Source organism: Primulina tabacum, chromosome 13 (assembly GCF_025594145.1).
Source record: "Primulina tabacum isolate GXHZ01 chromosome 13, ASM2559414v2, whole genome shotgun sequence".
Lineage (NCBI taxonomy): Eukaryota > Viridiplantae > Streptophyta > Magnoliopsida > Lamiales > Gesneriaceae > Primulina > Primulina tabacum.
In genome coordinates, this window is record NC_134562.1 from 4,297,318 (window position 1) to 4,308,803 (window position 11,486).

At 39.3% G+C, this 11,486-nt stretch overlaps 1 non-coding gene across 1 annotated transcript; it reads right to left on the reverse strand.

Moving 5' to 3' along the window:
- Nucleotides 1-468: 468 nt before the first annotated feature.
- On the reverse strand, nt 469-574 carry LOC142523540 (small nucleolar RNA R71). Its single transcript, XR_012814731.1, has one exon. It is a non-coding gene; the product is annotated as a small nucleolar RNA R71 (small nucleolar RNA).
- Between the last annotated feature and the right edge of the window lie 10,912 nt (nt 575-11,486).

The window sequence follows — 11,486 nt, forward strand, 5'->3', positions numbered from 1 at the left end:
AAGAAGACAACAGTAGAGACTTAAGGAACTGATGGAGAGGCACGAGCGCGAGCATGAGGAGAAACACCATGAATATAGACATGTTGAGGTGCCACGCTGCATACCGATGCTAGAGTATGCCCAGCCTTCTTTGAATGGTGCACGCCCCAGCATTGTGAGTCCTATTGTGCGGGAAAACCACTTCAAAATCAAGCCAGCTATAATTCAGATGATCCAGAATATTGTCCAGTTTGGGGGATCTGCGTTAGATGACCCAAACACGCACATCGCATATTTTCTTGAAATTTTCGAATACTTTTAAATTTAATGGAGTTTCTGATGATGCTGTTAGATTTTGTTTATTTTCTTTCTCCTTACGTGACAAAGCTAAAGCCTGGTTAAATTTATTGCCTGTAGGTTCTATCACCACAAGGGAGGACACGGCGAAAGCATTTCTCATTAAATACTTTCCTCCATATAAGACCATGAAGCTGTGGGCAGACATCACCACATTTGCTCAATTCGAGCAAGAGTCTTTATATGAGGCATGGGAGCATTTCAAAGATTTATTATGAAGATGCCCGCATCACAAACTGCCACTTGGGTTAGTCGTTCAAACATTTTATTATGGCATGTTTACTCCTAATCGTACTATGATAGATGCTGCTGCTTGTGGAAACCCTATTGAGAAAAACTGCTGAAGAAGGATATGAGTTGTTGGAGGAGATGGCTGCTAGCAGCTATCATTCTCAATCTGAAAGGAACAACCAACGGAGAAGTGCGGGAGTTCACCAGGTAACTGACCTTTATGCTATTACTACGCAACTTGATGTCTTGAACAGGAAATTGGACGGCTTAAATATGGGTGGCATGGTTATGCGTCTTCAAGAGATTTTTGTGATAAGTGTGGAGGTGAACACTTTGCGAAGGACTGCCAAGATGGAAATCTCTTTTATGTGCAAAACGAGGCACCAGTGAATCAAGTGGGAGTCCAAAACTGTCCAAGGAATGCTCTGTATTCGAACACATATAATATTGGATGGAGGCAACATCCAAACTTCTCATGGGGTGGTCAAAATAGTCAGGATCGACCATAGGGAAGACAGTCGTATGGAAAAAATCGATGTACAGGTATGACCTTCCTAGAGTAGATAAGTCAAATTTGGAGCAGATGATGTCTAAGTTCATCTCATCTACCGAAACTAGACTACAAAACCAAGATGCATCGATAAAGGGGATCGAGAATCAGATTGGACAGTTAGCTAAGATGATAGCAAGTAGAGAGCCAGGCAACTTGCCAAGTAACACAGATACCAATCCAATAGAGCAAGTGAAGCCATCGAGTTGAAGAGTGAGAAAGTTTTAGAGTCCAAAGAAAAAGAAAAAAGTCAATTACCGGATGAACAGACTGAGACATCCAAAGATAAGTCTTCTAACTCTACACCAGCACCCACTGCACAATCCAAAATTGTTATACCTCTTCCTTTTCCTGCATCATTGAAAAAAGCAAAACTTGATGCGCAATTCGATAAGTTTCTTGAGGTATTTAAAAAATTGCATATCAATATTCTTTTTGCCGATGCTTTGATGCAAATGCCCAGTTATGCTAAATTTCTGAAGGACATCTTAGTGAATAAGAGAAAGTTGGAGGATCACATGACGGTAAATTTAACTGAAAATTGCTCTGCTTTGGTGCAAAACAAGATCCCGCCGAAGCTTAAAGATCTAAGGAGTTTTTCTATTCCTTGCATGATTGGTGATGTTGTTTTTCATAAAGCCTTATGTGATCTTGCTGCAAGTATTAACCTCATGCCTTTGTCTGTGTTTAGGAAACTTGGATTGGGAGAACCTAAGCCAACGAGGATGTCTTTACAGCTAGCAGACAGATATGTCAAGTATCCACGAGGGGTTATTGAGGATCTGCTAGTGAAAGTGGACAAATTTATTTTTCCTGCAGATTTTGTGGTGCTTGACATGGAGGAGGACATGGAGATGTCGTTGATATTGGGGAGGCCATTCCTTGCAACTGGTAAAGCCCTAATTGATGTGCAGGAAGAGAAGTTGAGATTGAGAGTGATGGAGGAGGAGATTACTTTTGATGTCTTTAGTGCACTTAAGCACACACTGAATTCTGATGGTTGTTTTAAAATCGATGCTTTTGATTCGCTTGTGTGTAACTATGTGAATGATGCTATTAAGGACCCTTTGGAAGCCACTCTCACTACTGAATTGTGAGAAGATTAATTGGATGAAGAGAAAGCTGAAATAGTGGCATACTTCAATGCCAACCATCCATGGAAGAGGCTAATAAGGATGAGATTAGAGGACTTGGGGGATCGGAGAGACTTGACCCCTCAGAATTCAAGCCTAGATGAGCCACCAACTCTTGAGCTCAAGCCATTACCTCCACATTTGAAATACGTTTACCTAGGTGAGAATAATAAACTTCCTGTGATTATTTCTTCTTATTTGACAGATGTGATGGACGACAAATTGCTGAAAGTCTTGAAAGAGCACAAGAGTGCATTTGCGTGGAAGGTGGTGGATATCAAAGGGATCAATCCATCAGTCTGCATGCATAAGATATTGATGGAAGACAAGTACTCACCTCTTGTGCAACCTCAGAGAAGATTGAATCCAAAGATGCAAGAGGTAGTAAAAATAGAAACTATAAAACTCATTGATGCAGGCATTATCTATCCTATATCTGACAGTTCATGGGTGAGTCCTGTTTAATGTGTGCCAAAAAAGGGTGGGATTATTGTTATCACAAATGAACAAAATGAATTAATACCTACTAGGATAGTTATGGGATGGCCTGTGTGCATATATTATAGGAAGTTGAATGATGTCATCCGTAAATATCACTTTACGCTTCCTTTCATTGATCAAATGCTTGAGAGGTTAGCTAGTCATGAGTTTTAATTTTTTTTTTGGATGGGTATTCAGGTTATAACCAAATCATAATTGTACCTGAGGACCAAGAGAAAACAACTTTCACTTGTCCCTATGGCACCTTTGCTTTTATACGGATGCCCTTTGGGTTGTGTAATGCCCCTACCATTTTTCAACGATGCATGACCGCTATATTTCATAACATGATAGAAACTTTCCTTGAAATATTTATGGATGACTTCTCGATCTTTGGCTCTTCTTTTGATGACTATTTGCAGAATTTGAAGGTGGTGTTGATGAGATGTAAGGAGACGAATTTGGTGCTGAATTGGGAAAAGTGTCATTTTATGGTACAAGAAGGCATAGTATTGGGGCACAAAATATCGGAACATGAAATAGAAGTGGATAAGGCAAAAGTGGAAGTTATCAAAGAATTTACCACCTCCAACATCCATAAAGGGAGTTAGAATTTTTCTAGGTCACGCCGGTTTTTATCGGCGTTTTATTAAAGATTTTTCTAAAATTGCCAAACCTCTATATTCTTTACTTATGAAAGATGTGCCATTTGATTTTAATCCTGACTGTCTGCAGGCATACGAGGACTTAAAGGAGCACTTGGTGACGGCTCCTGTTTTGTTGGCACCGGATTGGGATCTACCCTTCGACGTCATGTGCGATGCCAGTGATACAGCATTTGGTGCTGTTCTTGGCCAGCAGAAAAACAAGGTATTTCATACAATTTACTATGCAAGTAAAACCCTAGATGAGGCACAATTGAATTATGCAACCACCTGAAAAGGAATTACTTGCAGTAGTACTCGCGCTTTAAAAATTTCATTCATATCTTGTTTTGTCCAAAGTCATTGTTTACACATACCACTCTGCACTGAAATATTTAGTTGCTAAGAAAGATGCAAAGCCACGCCTACTTAGGTGGATTTTGTTGTTACAAGAATTTGATTTGAAATAAAGGATAAAAAGGGTGTTGAGAATGTGGTAGCTGATCACTTGTCTAGATTAGAGCTTATTAGTAATGACTGTGTAGATCATGCCATTAATGATTGGTTTCCTGATGAGCAGCTTTTTGAGGTGAAACATTGTCCTTGGTATGCAAGTTTGCTAACTTTCTTGTTGCAGGCACACCACCACCCAATCTATCTTTTCACCAACGAAAGAAATTCTTTTCTAACGTGAAGCATTATTTTTGGGAGGAACCATTTTTTTTTAAGATTTGTGCAGATTCCATGATAAGAAGGTGTGTTGCAGAGGAAGAGTTTGATCAAATTCTCGACCATTGACATAAGCGTGAGGTAAATGGTCATATTTGACCAACAAGGACGACATCTAAGGTACTTAGAATGTGGCTTCTATTGGCCGACCCTACCTGTTCTAAGACAGCCCGAACTAAAAGTGACTGACAGTCAAGCTCTCGACTATAAATTGAGAACTACCTCTCTTCCATTTATCTTGCACTTAATTCGATTTTATTATGTTAGTTTATTTTTATTTCTTTACTTATTTATTTGAAAAAAATAGAATAAATTGGGCGAAGGTTCGCGATCGAGCAGTAAAATTTTACCGCTCGAGCGCGAACGCCTCTGCCCATGAGTAATACCAATGAGTCGGTGCTCGGGCAGTAATATTTTACCGCTCGGGCGCGACTGCACATAAAGTCAGCCCTTCCCTTTCGCCTTTCTCATTCTGCAAAAATTTCCCCTAAAACCTACCTTTCACATGCCCTTACTCTCGTTTTTTCTTGCAGCAAATCTCTCCCAAATCCGGGTTCAAGTAACGTGGTTCGCAATCTTCATTCAGAATCAAGAAGCCTCCTCTCTCCAGGCACCTTCTACTACTCCGGTCACCATCTCCATCATCCACCACCATGGCCCCCAAGAAATTGAAAGGTATTCCCAGCTCCTCCTCTTCTTCGTCATTTGATAGAACTCACTTTGTGAACAAGGTGGATAGGGCTTGATATAATCATGCTAAGATTCATAGAAAACCAATTGCCAAGAGGGGATTTCGGCAGAAATTTGAAGATAGACACTTAGCACCTCTTGTGGAGTTGGGTAAGCGGGGATGGAAACGATTTGGAAGTCAACCAGCTGCTGCGGTTTTGTTTGTGGTTTAGGAATTCTATGCCAATGCGGGTGAAAGGAAGGACGATAAGTCTTTTGTTAGAAGTCTCCTTGTGTCGTTTGATTCCATCGCGATTAACTCACTCTTAGAAACGGCCGAGGTTGATGACTCAGCGTTCGAGGCATTGGTTGTTGCCCCTAATTACACTATGATACTCGGGACTTTGTGCCTTCCAACGGAGAACTGGAAACTAGTAGGGGGCACCGAGTTGTTTTGACGAGCGATATTTGCGGGCCGATATTGCCATTTGGTATTTGTTCTTGGCAAGGAGGATGATGCCAGTATCACACAACAGTGAGGTAAAAAGGAGCTGGCAGTGGTGAGCTATGCTTTATCTTAGAACTATGCCATCAATGTGGGCAAGCTCATCAACTCTCAAATCATGTTGAGCATTCATAACAGCCACATCGGTCTTTTCTTTCCCACTATCATATCAGAGTTGTGTGCCAGGGCGGGGGTTGTATTCCGGGATGACGAGGAATGGCTGCAACCGATGAAAGACATTTGTGTAGTGGACTTGCAGCGTTAGATCGCAAAACGACAGATAGACTTCCCCACTCTTGAGGGGGATGTCGGTGGATCAAGCACTGCCGCCCCACGTTGCTTACAGTCCCGCAGGCGGTCCCAAAACGACAAAATGGATGAGAATCTCGCATTTATGACTCATGAGGATTCGCGTCAACGCGAGCTTCAATGAAAATTTTGCTTATGTCGAGTCCATGATGCGCACGATGCTCGTCCAAGGGGGCGTTGACCCTGGGACCATACCACCACCTCCGCCATTCATTCCCCCTTACCATTTTCAGTATGACTATTATCAGGAGGGGGTGCATTGGGAGTGCCACCACCAGAAATTGTTGAGGATGAACCTTGATCAGGGGAGTTCACTGTTTCCCCTTTTTTTTGTTTTTACTTTCTGTTGCAGTAAATTTGTTATCACTGTTATTTCTTTCGGTCATTTATATTGCATTTGTTTCTTTGTTACGCATTTGTGTGTCTGCCTATTTAATTGTCTTGTGCACTGGGGACATTGCACATTTCTGTTTGGGCGGTGGGTGTTTAGTTTGATTATTTTGTGTTTCGGTTGGTTGTTTAGTTCGTCTTTCGTATTGCATTTGTCTCATGTTTTTTTTTTGTTTTTTTGTTGTCATTTGAGAAGTGGTTTATACTTAGTGCAAGATTGTATGCGGTAGCCAATGATGATGTTGAATGGGTCACACATGCGCATATCCATTTTTGTCACGACACTAGTTTAGAACACACGAGTGATTGATGCAAGAAAATCTTAATTGGATAATGAAATTTTTGGCACAAATGTTGGAACCAGAACATGCATGACTTAGTGAACTTGGTCATTGTTTGTGGGGAATTTGAGATACACTAGGTCACTTGAACTTAAACATATCCTTTGGCAAAAACACTGCCCAGCAGGACGAAGATGAGTTCGGTACATCTCTGCTAAACTCATTTATTGAACTAGGTTTACTGATAAAAATTGTGTAGCGATACTTGCACCAGTAATCTAGCCTTGCCTAACCTTGTTGATGCACCCTTGAGATTGGACAAAAGCCACACGCCCATATTTTTTTGTTCCTATCTGAGGGAGGACAGAAAAAGAAAAAATTTGATGCACACAAAAAAAAAAAGAAAAATATGGAGATGTAAGGTGTGAGGGAGCCAAATAAAGGAATGAAATTCTATTCCTAGGCTAAGAGAATGGAGATGTATGGAGTTGAAGGAAATCAGACGCAAAGTCTGAATGTGCGCAAAAATTACACTACTGAACCTCCCTCATTACCCATTCCAGCCTAGTCGAGATACCCCTATCCCGCACTGATTTATGCCTACCGAGTTCTAACTTTATGTGATGCAAATTGATAGCCAGTGAAGAAGGATGTGAGAAAGGGATTGTTGCATTGATTTGCTGATTGAAATCTCGGACAGCATTGGAAATTTTCTTATGGAAATACATAATTCTTGAGCCAACATTGCGCACACACGTTTTTTTAAAAAAAATCCACGAAAGATTGTAGTGTTGAAATTTCGTAGTGAAAGTTGAAACTAGTGTCTTGCGTGAGTGGATAAAAGATGTGAGGATATTCGCTGAGGCAAACCAGAACCATGACTGTACCGACATGCTACTTATTGAATTGTTGTGTCCTACAACCTATTTTGCTCGAAGGCGAGCAAAAGGTTAGTATAGGGGAGTTGATAGGTGTCGTTTTTACATGTTTTATTGCATTAGTTTTTTGTGTGTTTTTGCATTGTGCATGCGTACATTTCATTTACATTTTGTTCGTTTTACAATTATCATATTCATATGATAGTGTCTCATTTGTACGTGATGAATCTGCAGGAAAAGTGACCGAAGAGTCGAAATCGGGAAAGAAGTGTGAAGGCCACAAGAAAGTGGCAGAAGAGCTCGCGCTCGAGCGGTGGAATCTTACCGCTCGAGCGTGAGGTTTGATTACAAGATGCCTTGGACAGAAGAGTTGGCGCTCGGGCGGTAGAATTTTACCTCCCGAGTCCGAGTGTCGCACATAACAAGCAGACGTACAGAGAAGTAGGCGCTCGGGCGGTAGAACTTTATCGCCCGAGCGGGACTTAACTTTGGAAAAAAATTTGAGAATCAGTTATTGTCTTCCGTGAGATTTTATTACCAAGAGAGGCTAAAACAAAAGGGGGAGGGGAGATTGAGGGGGGAGTCGGCAGCCTAGGAAGAAAGAAGGAGAAAAAAGCTTGGAGCAATTGCTTGGATTGAGATTTGAAGATTTTAGGACATAATTCTTCGCACTTTCGTCACGACTAGTATTTCTTATTAGAATTTATCATTTAAGCATTGTTTTGCTTGTTTTTACTATGAATTCGAGTTGCTAACTTTCGTATTTTTTAGGATTAATGGGATCCTATCCCGAACTTTGATTTAAGTTATTTATGTTTCGACTGTCGATTTATTCTTGAGTATGCTACTGTTTTTCATTACATTATTAAAGTGTAGCTAACAATAATAATCATCTCATATCGCAAGTGAGTTCGAGAGAATATCTTGTGATAGGAACGAGTAGCATAGTCCACGGATCTACAATTTGCATAGAAATATGAAGTTGGATACATATTGATAGTTATAGTCCTAAGGGTCAAAAACTAGGAGATTTCATAGATCGACATGCGATTCACCTTTGATAAATAATTAAAGAAATTTAATTACTTCACTGAGTAGATTTAGTTTGACATAGCTCGAGATGGCGTGTTCAAGTGTGTAGGAAATCCTTTCAAAAGCATAAATCAGTGTCAGCGAATTAAGTACATAATGAGGGGTAGGTGAACCGAGATTCCCATCAAATTCATTTCTCATTGAATTTTAATTAATCATCCTAGATTATATATCTCATTATTTAATTCTTGAAATTTCTCTTTGAGTTTTTATTGAATTATAGTAGCAGAAAATAATCATTCAAATTTCGTTGCTAAGGATTTGAAAACTTGAAATAATAATTGTAAAATATAATTTCTAGTGGAACGATACTCGTAATCTAGTACATTATATTATAACTTTACATCGTGCACTTGCGATTATTTCGAGTTCAAATATTATTAATGCTGACCAAGAGTTTTACAGTGCAAGTTTTGCTCGATCAATAGGTATAAAATGCGCTGATTTCGTAAGACGATCAACTATCACTCATATAGAATTAAATCCCTTGATAGTTCTTGGCATTCCTACAACAAAGTCCATAGTAATATTTTTCCATTTCCACTAGGGAATAGGGAGTGGCTTAAGTTTTCCCGCTGGCCTCTGATGCTCGGCCTTGACTTGCTGACATGTCAAACATTCGGATACAAATCGCAGGATATCTCGCTTCATGCCTGACCACCAGTATAATAATTGAAGATCCTTGTACATCTTCGTGCTTCCAGGATGAATAGAATACGGCGTGTCGTTAGCTTCCTTCATAATGACTTCTCTCAAAGAATCACCACCTAGGAACCCAAAGTCGGTCTTGATATCGAACAATACCATCCATGTAACGTCCGAAAAACCAACTTACAAAAACCACATGCATGCAAATTATTTGAATTTCTTAATTGTTTATATTTAATTGATTTTAAATTCTTGCACGATATTTATTAATGATTATTTGACATGATTTCATGAAACTGACGAATTTTGCCCGAATATTCGATAATAGGCTAGGGAAAGGAGATCGGGAACGACCAAGACAAGAATATTTATTTTTCACTATTTATTTTCAAGACTTCCTAATATGATTAAAAATGATTTATTTTTAAAAAAATGGTAGAGTTCGAATTATTTTATGAGTCGAGCTCGATTTTTCCCAGGAAGCCGGTTTTGGGCAAACAAGGAGTTTTTAAAATATCAAAAATATTATTTTTGGAAACTAAAATTTTTATAAACTTTTATATTTCAATTAAATAAGAGTTATTGGTCCCAATTTAAATAAAATTGTGTAGGCCCAATTGCTCATATACTTGGAGACTCAAAACCAAAGCTCATTATCATAAAAAAATTAAATCTATAAATAAGATACCTAGGTCCTTTTGACACCATATTGCAGTCAAAAATACACTCACACACACATATTTTGAGAATTAAGAAGGAAGAAAATCAAGGAGTCTTTGTCTCCCGTTCGTCCTTCCTCGTTGACGATCACGTATTCGAGCGTTCTAAAACGCAAAGGCATGTTTTCTAAACCCTTTGACGCATCATTCAAACAATATTATGCATGTTTTAATATTTTTTGCATGAAAAATATTTACGTACGATGCTTTAACATTTTGATGATTATTTTCAAAGTTTTCAACATTTTTACGTATATATGATCGTATTATTATTTCCAACGAGTACGCTGCAAAAGTAGAATGAAATATGGTTAGAACATGAACTAATTTGAAGGAAAATACATGCTGGGATCGATCATGGTAAGGGTCAAGCACCTAGGGTTTTTCTAGGACACAACTCACATGCATAGCTTCTAAAGGGGTGCGGCTTGGGCGTGGTCGCTTGGGGCTCAGCCAGGGATGGTTGGGGCTCGACCATGGTCATGTAATAGGGTCTTGGCTAGATGGTCTAGGTGATGGCTCAGGGTGGTCCAGAGAGGGTCAGGAGCGGTCAAGTCTTGGCTCTGTGCAGAGTGGCTCGACGGGGGGCTCGAGCGAAACATAGAAGAGCGACACGCGCGGCTCTTGTTTCTTGTGCAGGTGGCTCGCAGCATGGTTCAAGGGCTTGGGCTGAGTTCGGTTGGGTCTGAGCATGGTCCAAGGTTGATGAGGGTCAGGTGGGCTCGGTGGTGGCTCGATTAGGAGAGTCCTAGAGCCACTAGGAGTCCTATGTGCGGTGTGTAGGGGCTATTTAAAAGGGTCGGGGTTGGTCAATAGGGTACCTAGATGGGTTGGATATGTTCTGGCTCGATGTGGCTCGACCGTGACTCGACAAAATTGGGAGTTGGCTCAGGGGTCTTGATTAAGGGTCAAAAATAGAGTTTAAATGAATAAGTTTCGAACCATAGGTCCACGGGGGTAGTTCATCACTCACAAGGGTAATTTAGGTAATAAAAAGTATATGTTTAAAGTTTGGAAAGAAAATATTAAAGTTTGAATTTATTCGAGATTTAAACGCCTCACAAATTATTAATTAGGGAATTTAATGAAAGGCCTAGAATTTAAGATTAACAAAATTGTGGAAAATTAGATTTAAGCTTAAATAATTATTTGGGATAAGCTCATGTCATTAAAAGTAAGAAAAAGTCAAATGGAGAAATAATACGTCTAGGGGTAAAACGATCATTTTACATTTGGGTAATATGTAAAAGCTTGGCAGCGTCCCGAAGAATCATAATGCATGTTAAATGATATTTTATGATGTTTAAAATTAAAATATGATATTTTATGATGTTTATGGTAAAACTGTGCAATTTTTACTGTTAAAATGTTATTTTTGAAAAGTTATGATATTTTATGCTTTTATAAGAAAATGAAAAATATTTTGAGAAATGTGAATTGACTATGACAAATGATATATGATATGTGGGGGATCCGTTTTAAGAAAAAACGGTGAACCTACAATTTTGTTGAGATGTCGTGAGGGAAAAGGTCCCAGAAGGAGCCCGGTTATGGGAAAAAGCCCTAAAAGGAGCCCGACGATCGTATTTTCATGGCGATGCCTAGTGCCCGTCCCCATGGACCATGTGGATCTGAAGGCTGATCAGTCGATCAGAGGATAAAAGCTAGTCACTTTCAATGATCAAACTTCACCCAAAATGATAAAGGATGCGAAGCTTTAGATTTTACGATTCTACGTTATATGATTTATTTGTGCTGAAAATTATTTTAAATGGTTTATTTATGTTCAAAAATTATTTTAAATTAAAGTATGATTTTAATGCATGTGTCTGTATACGTATTACTTGTTATTCATGTTTAGAACGTGCTGAGTCATTAGACTTACTAGGTTT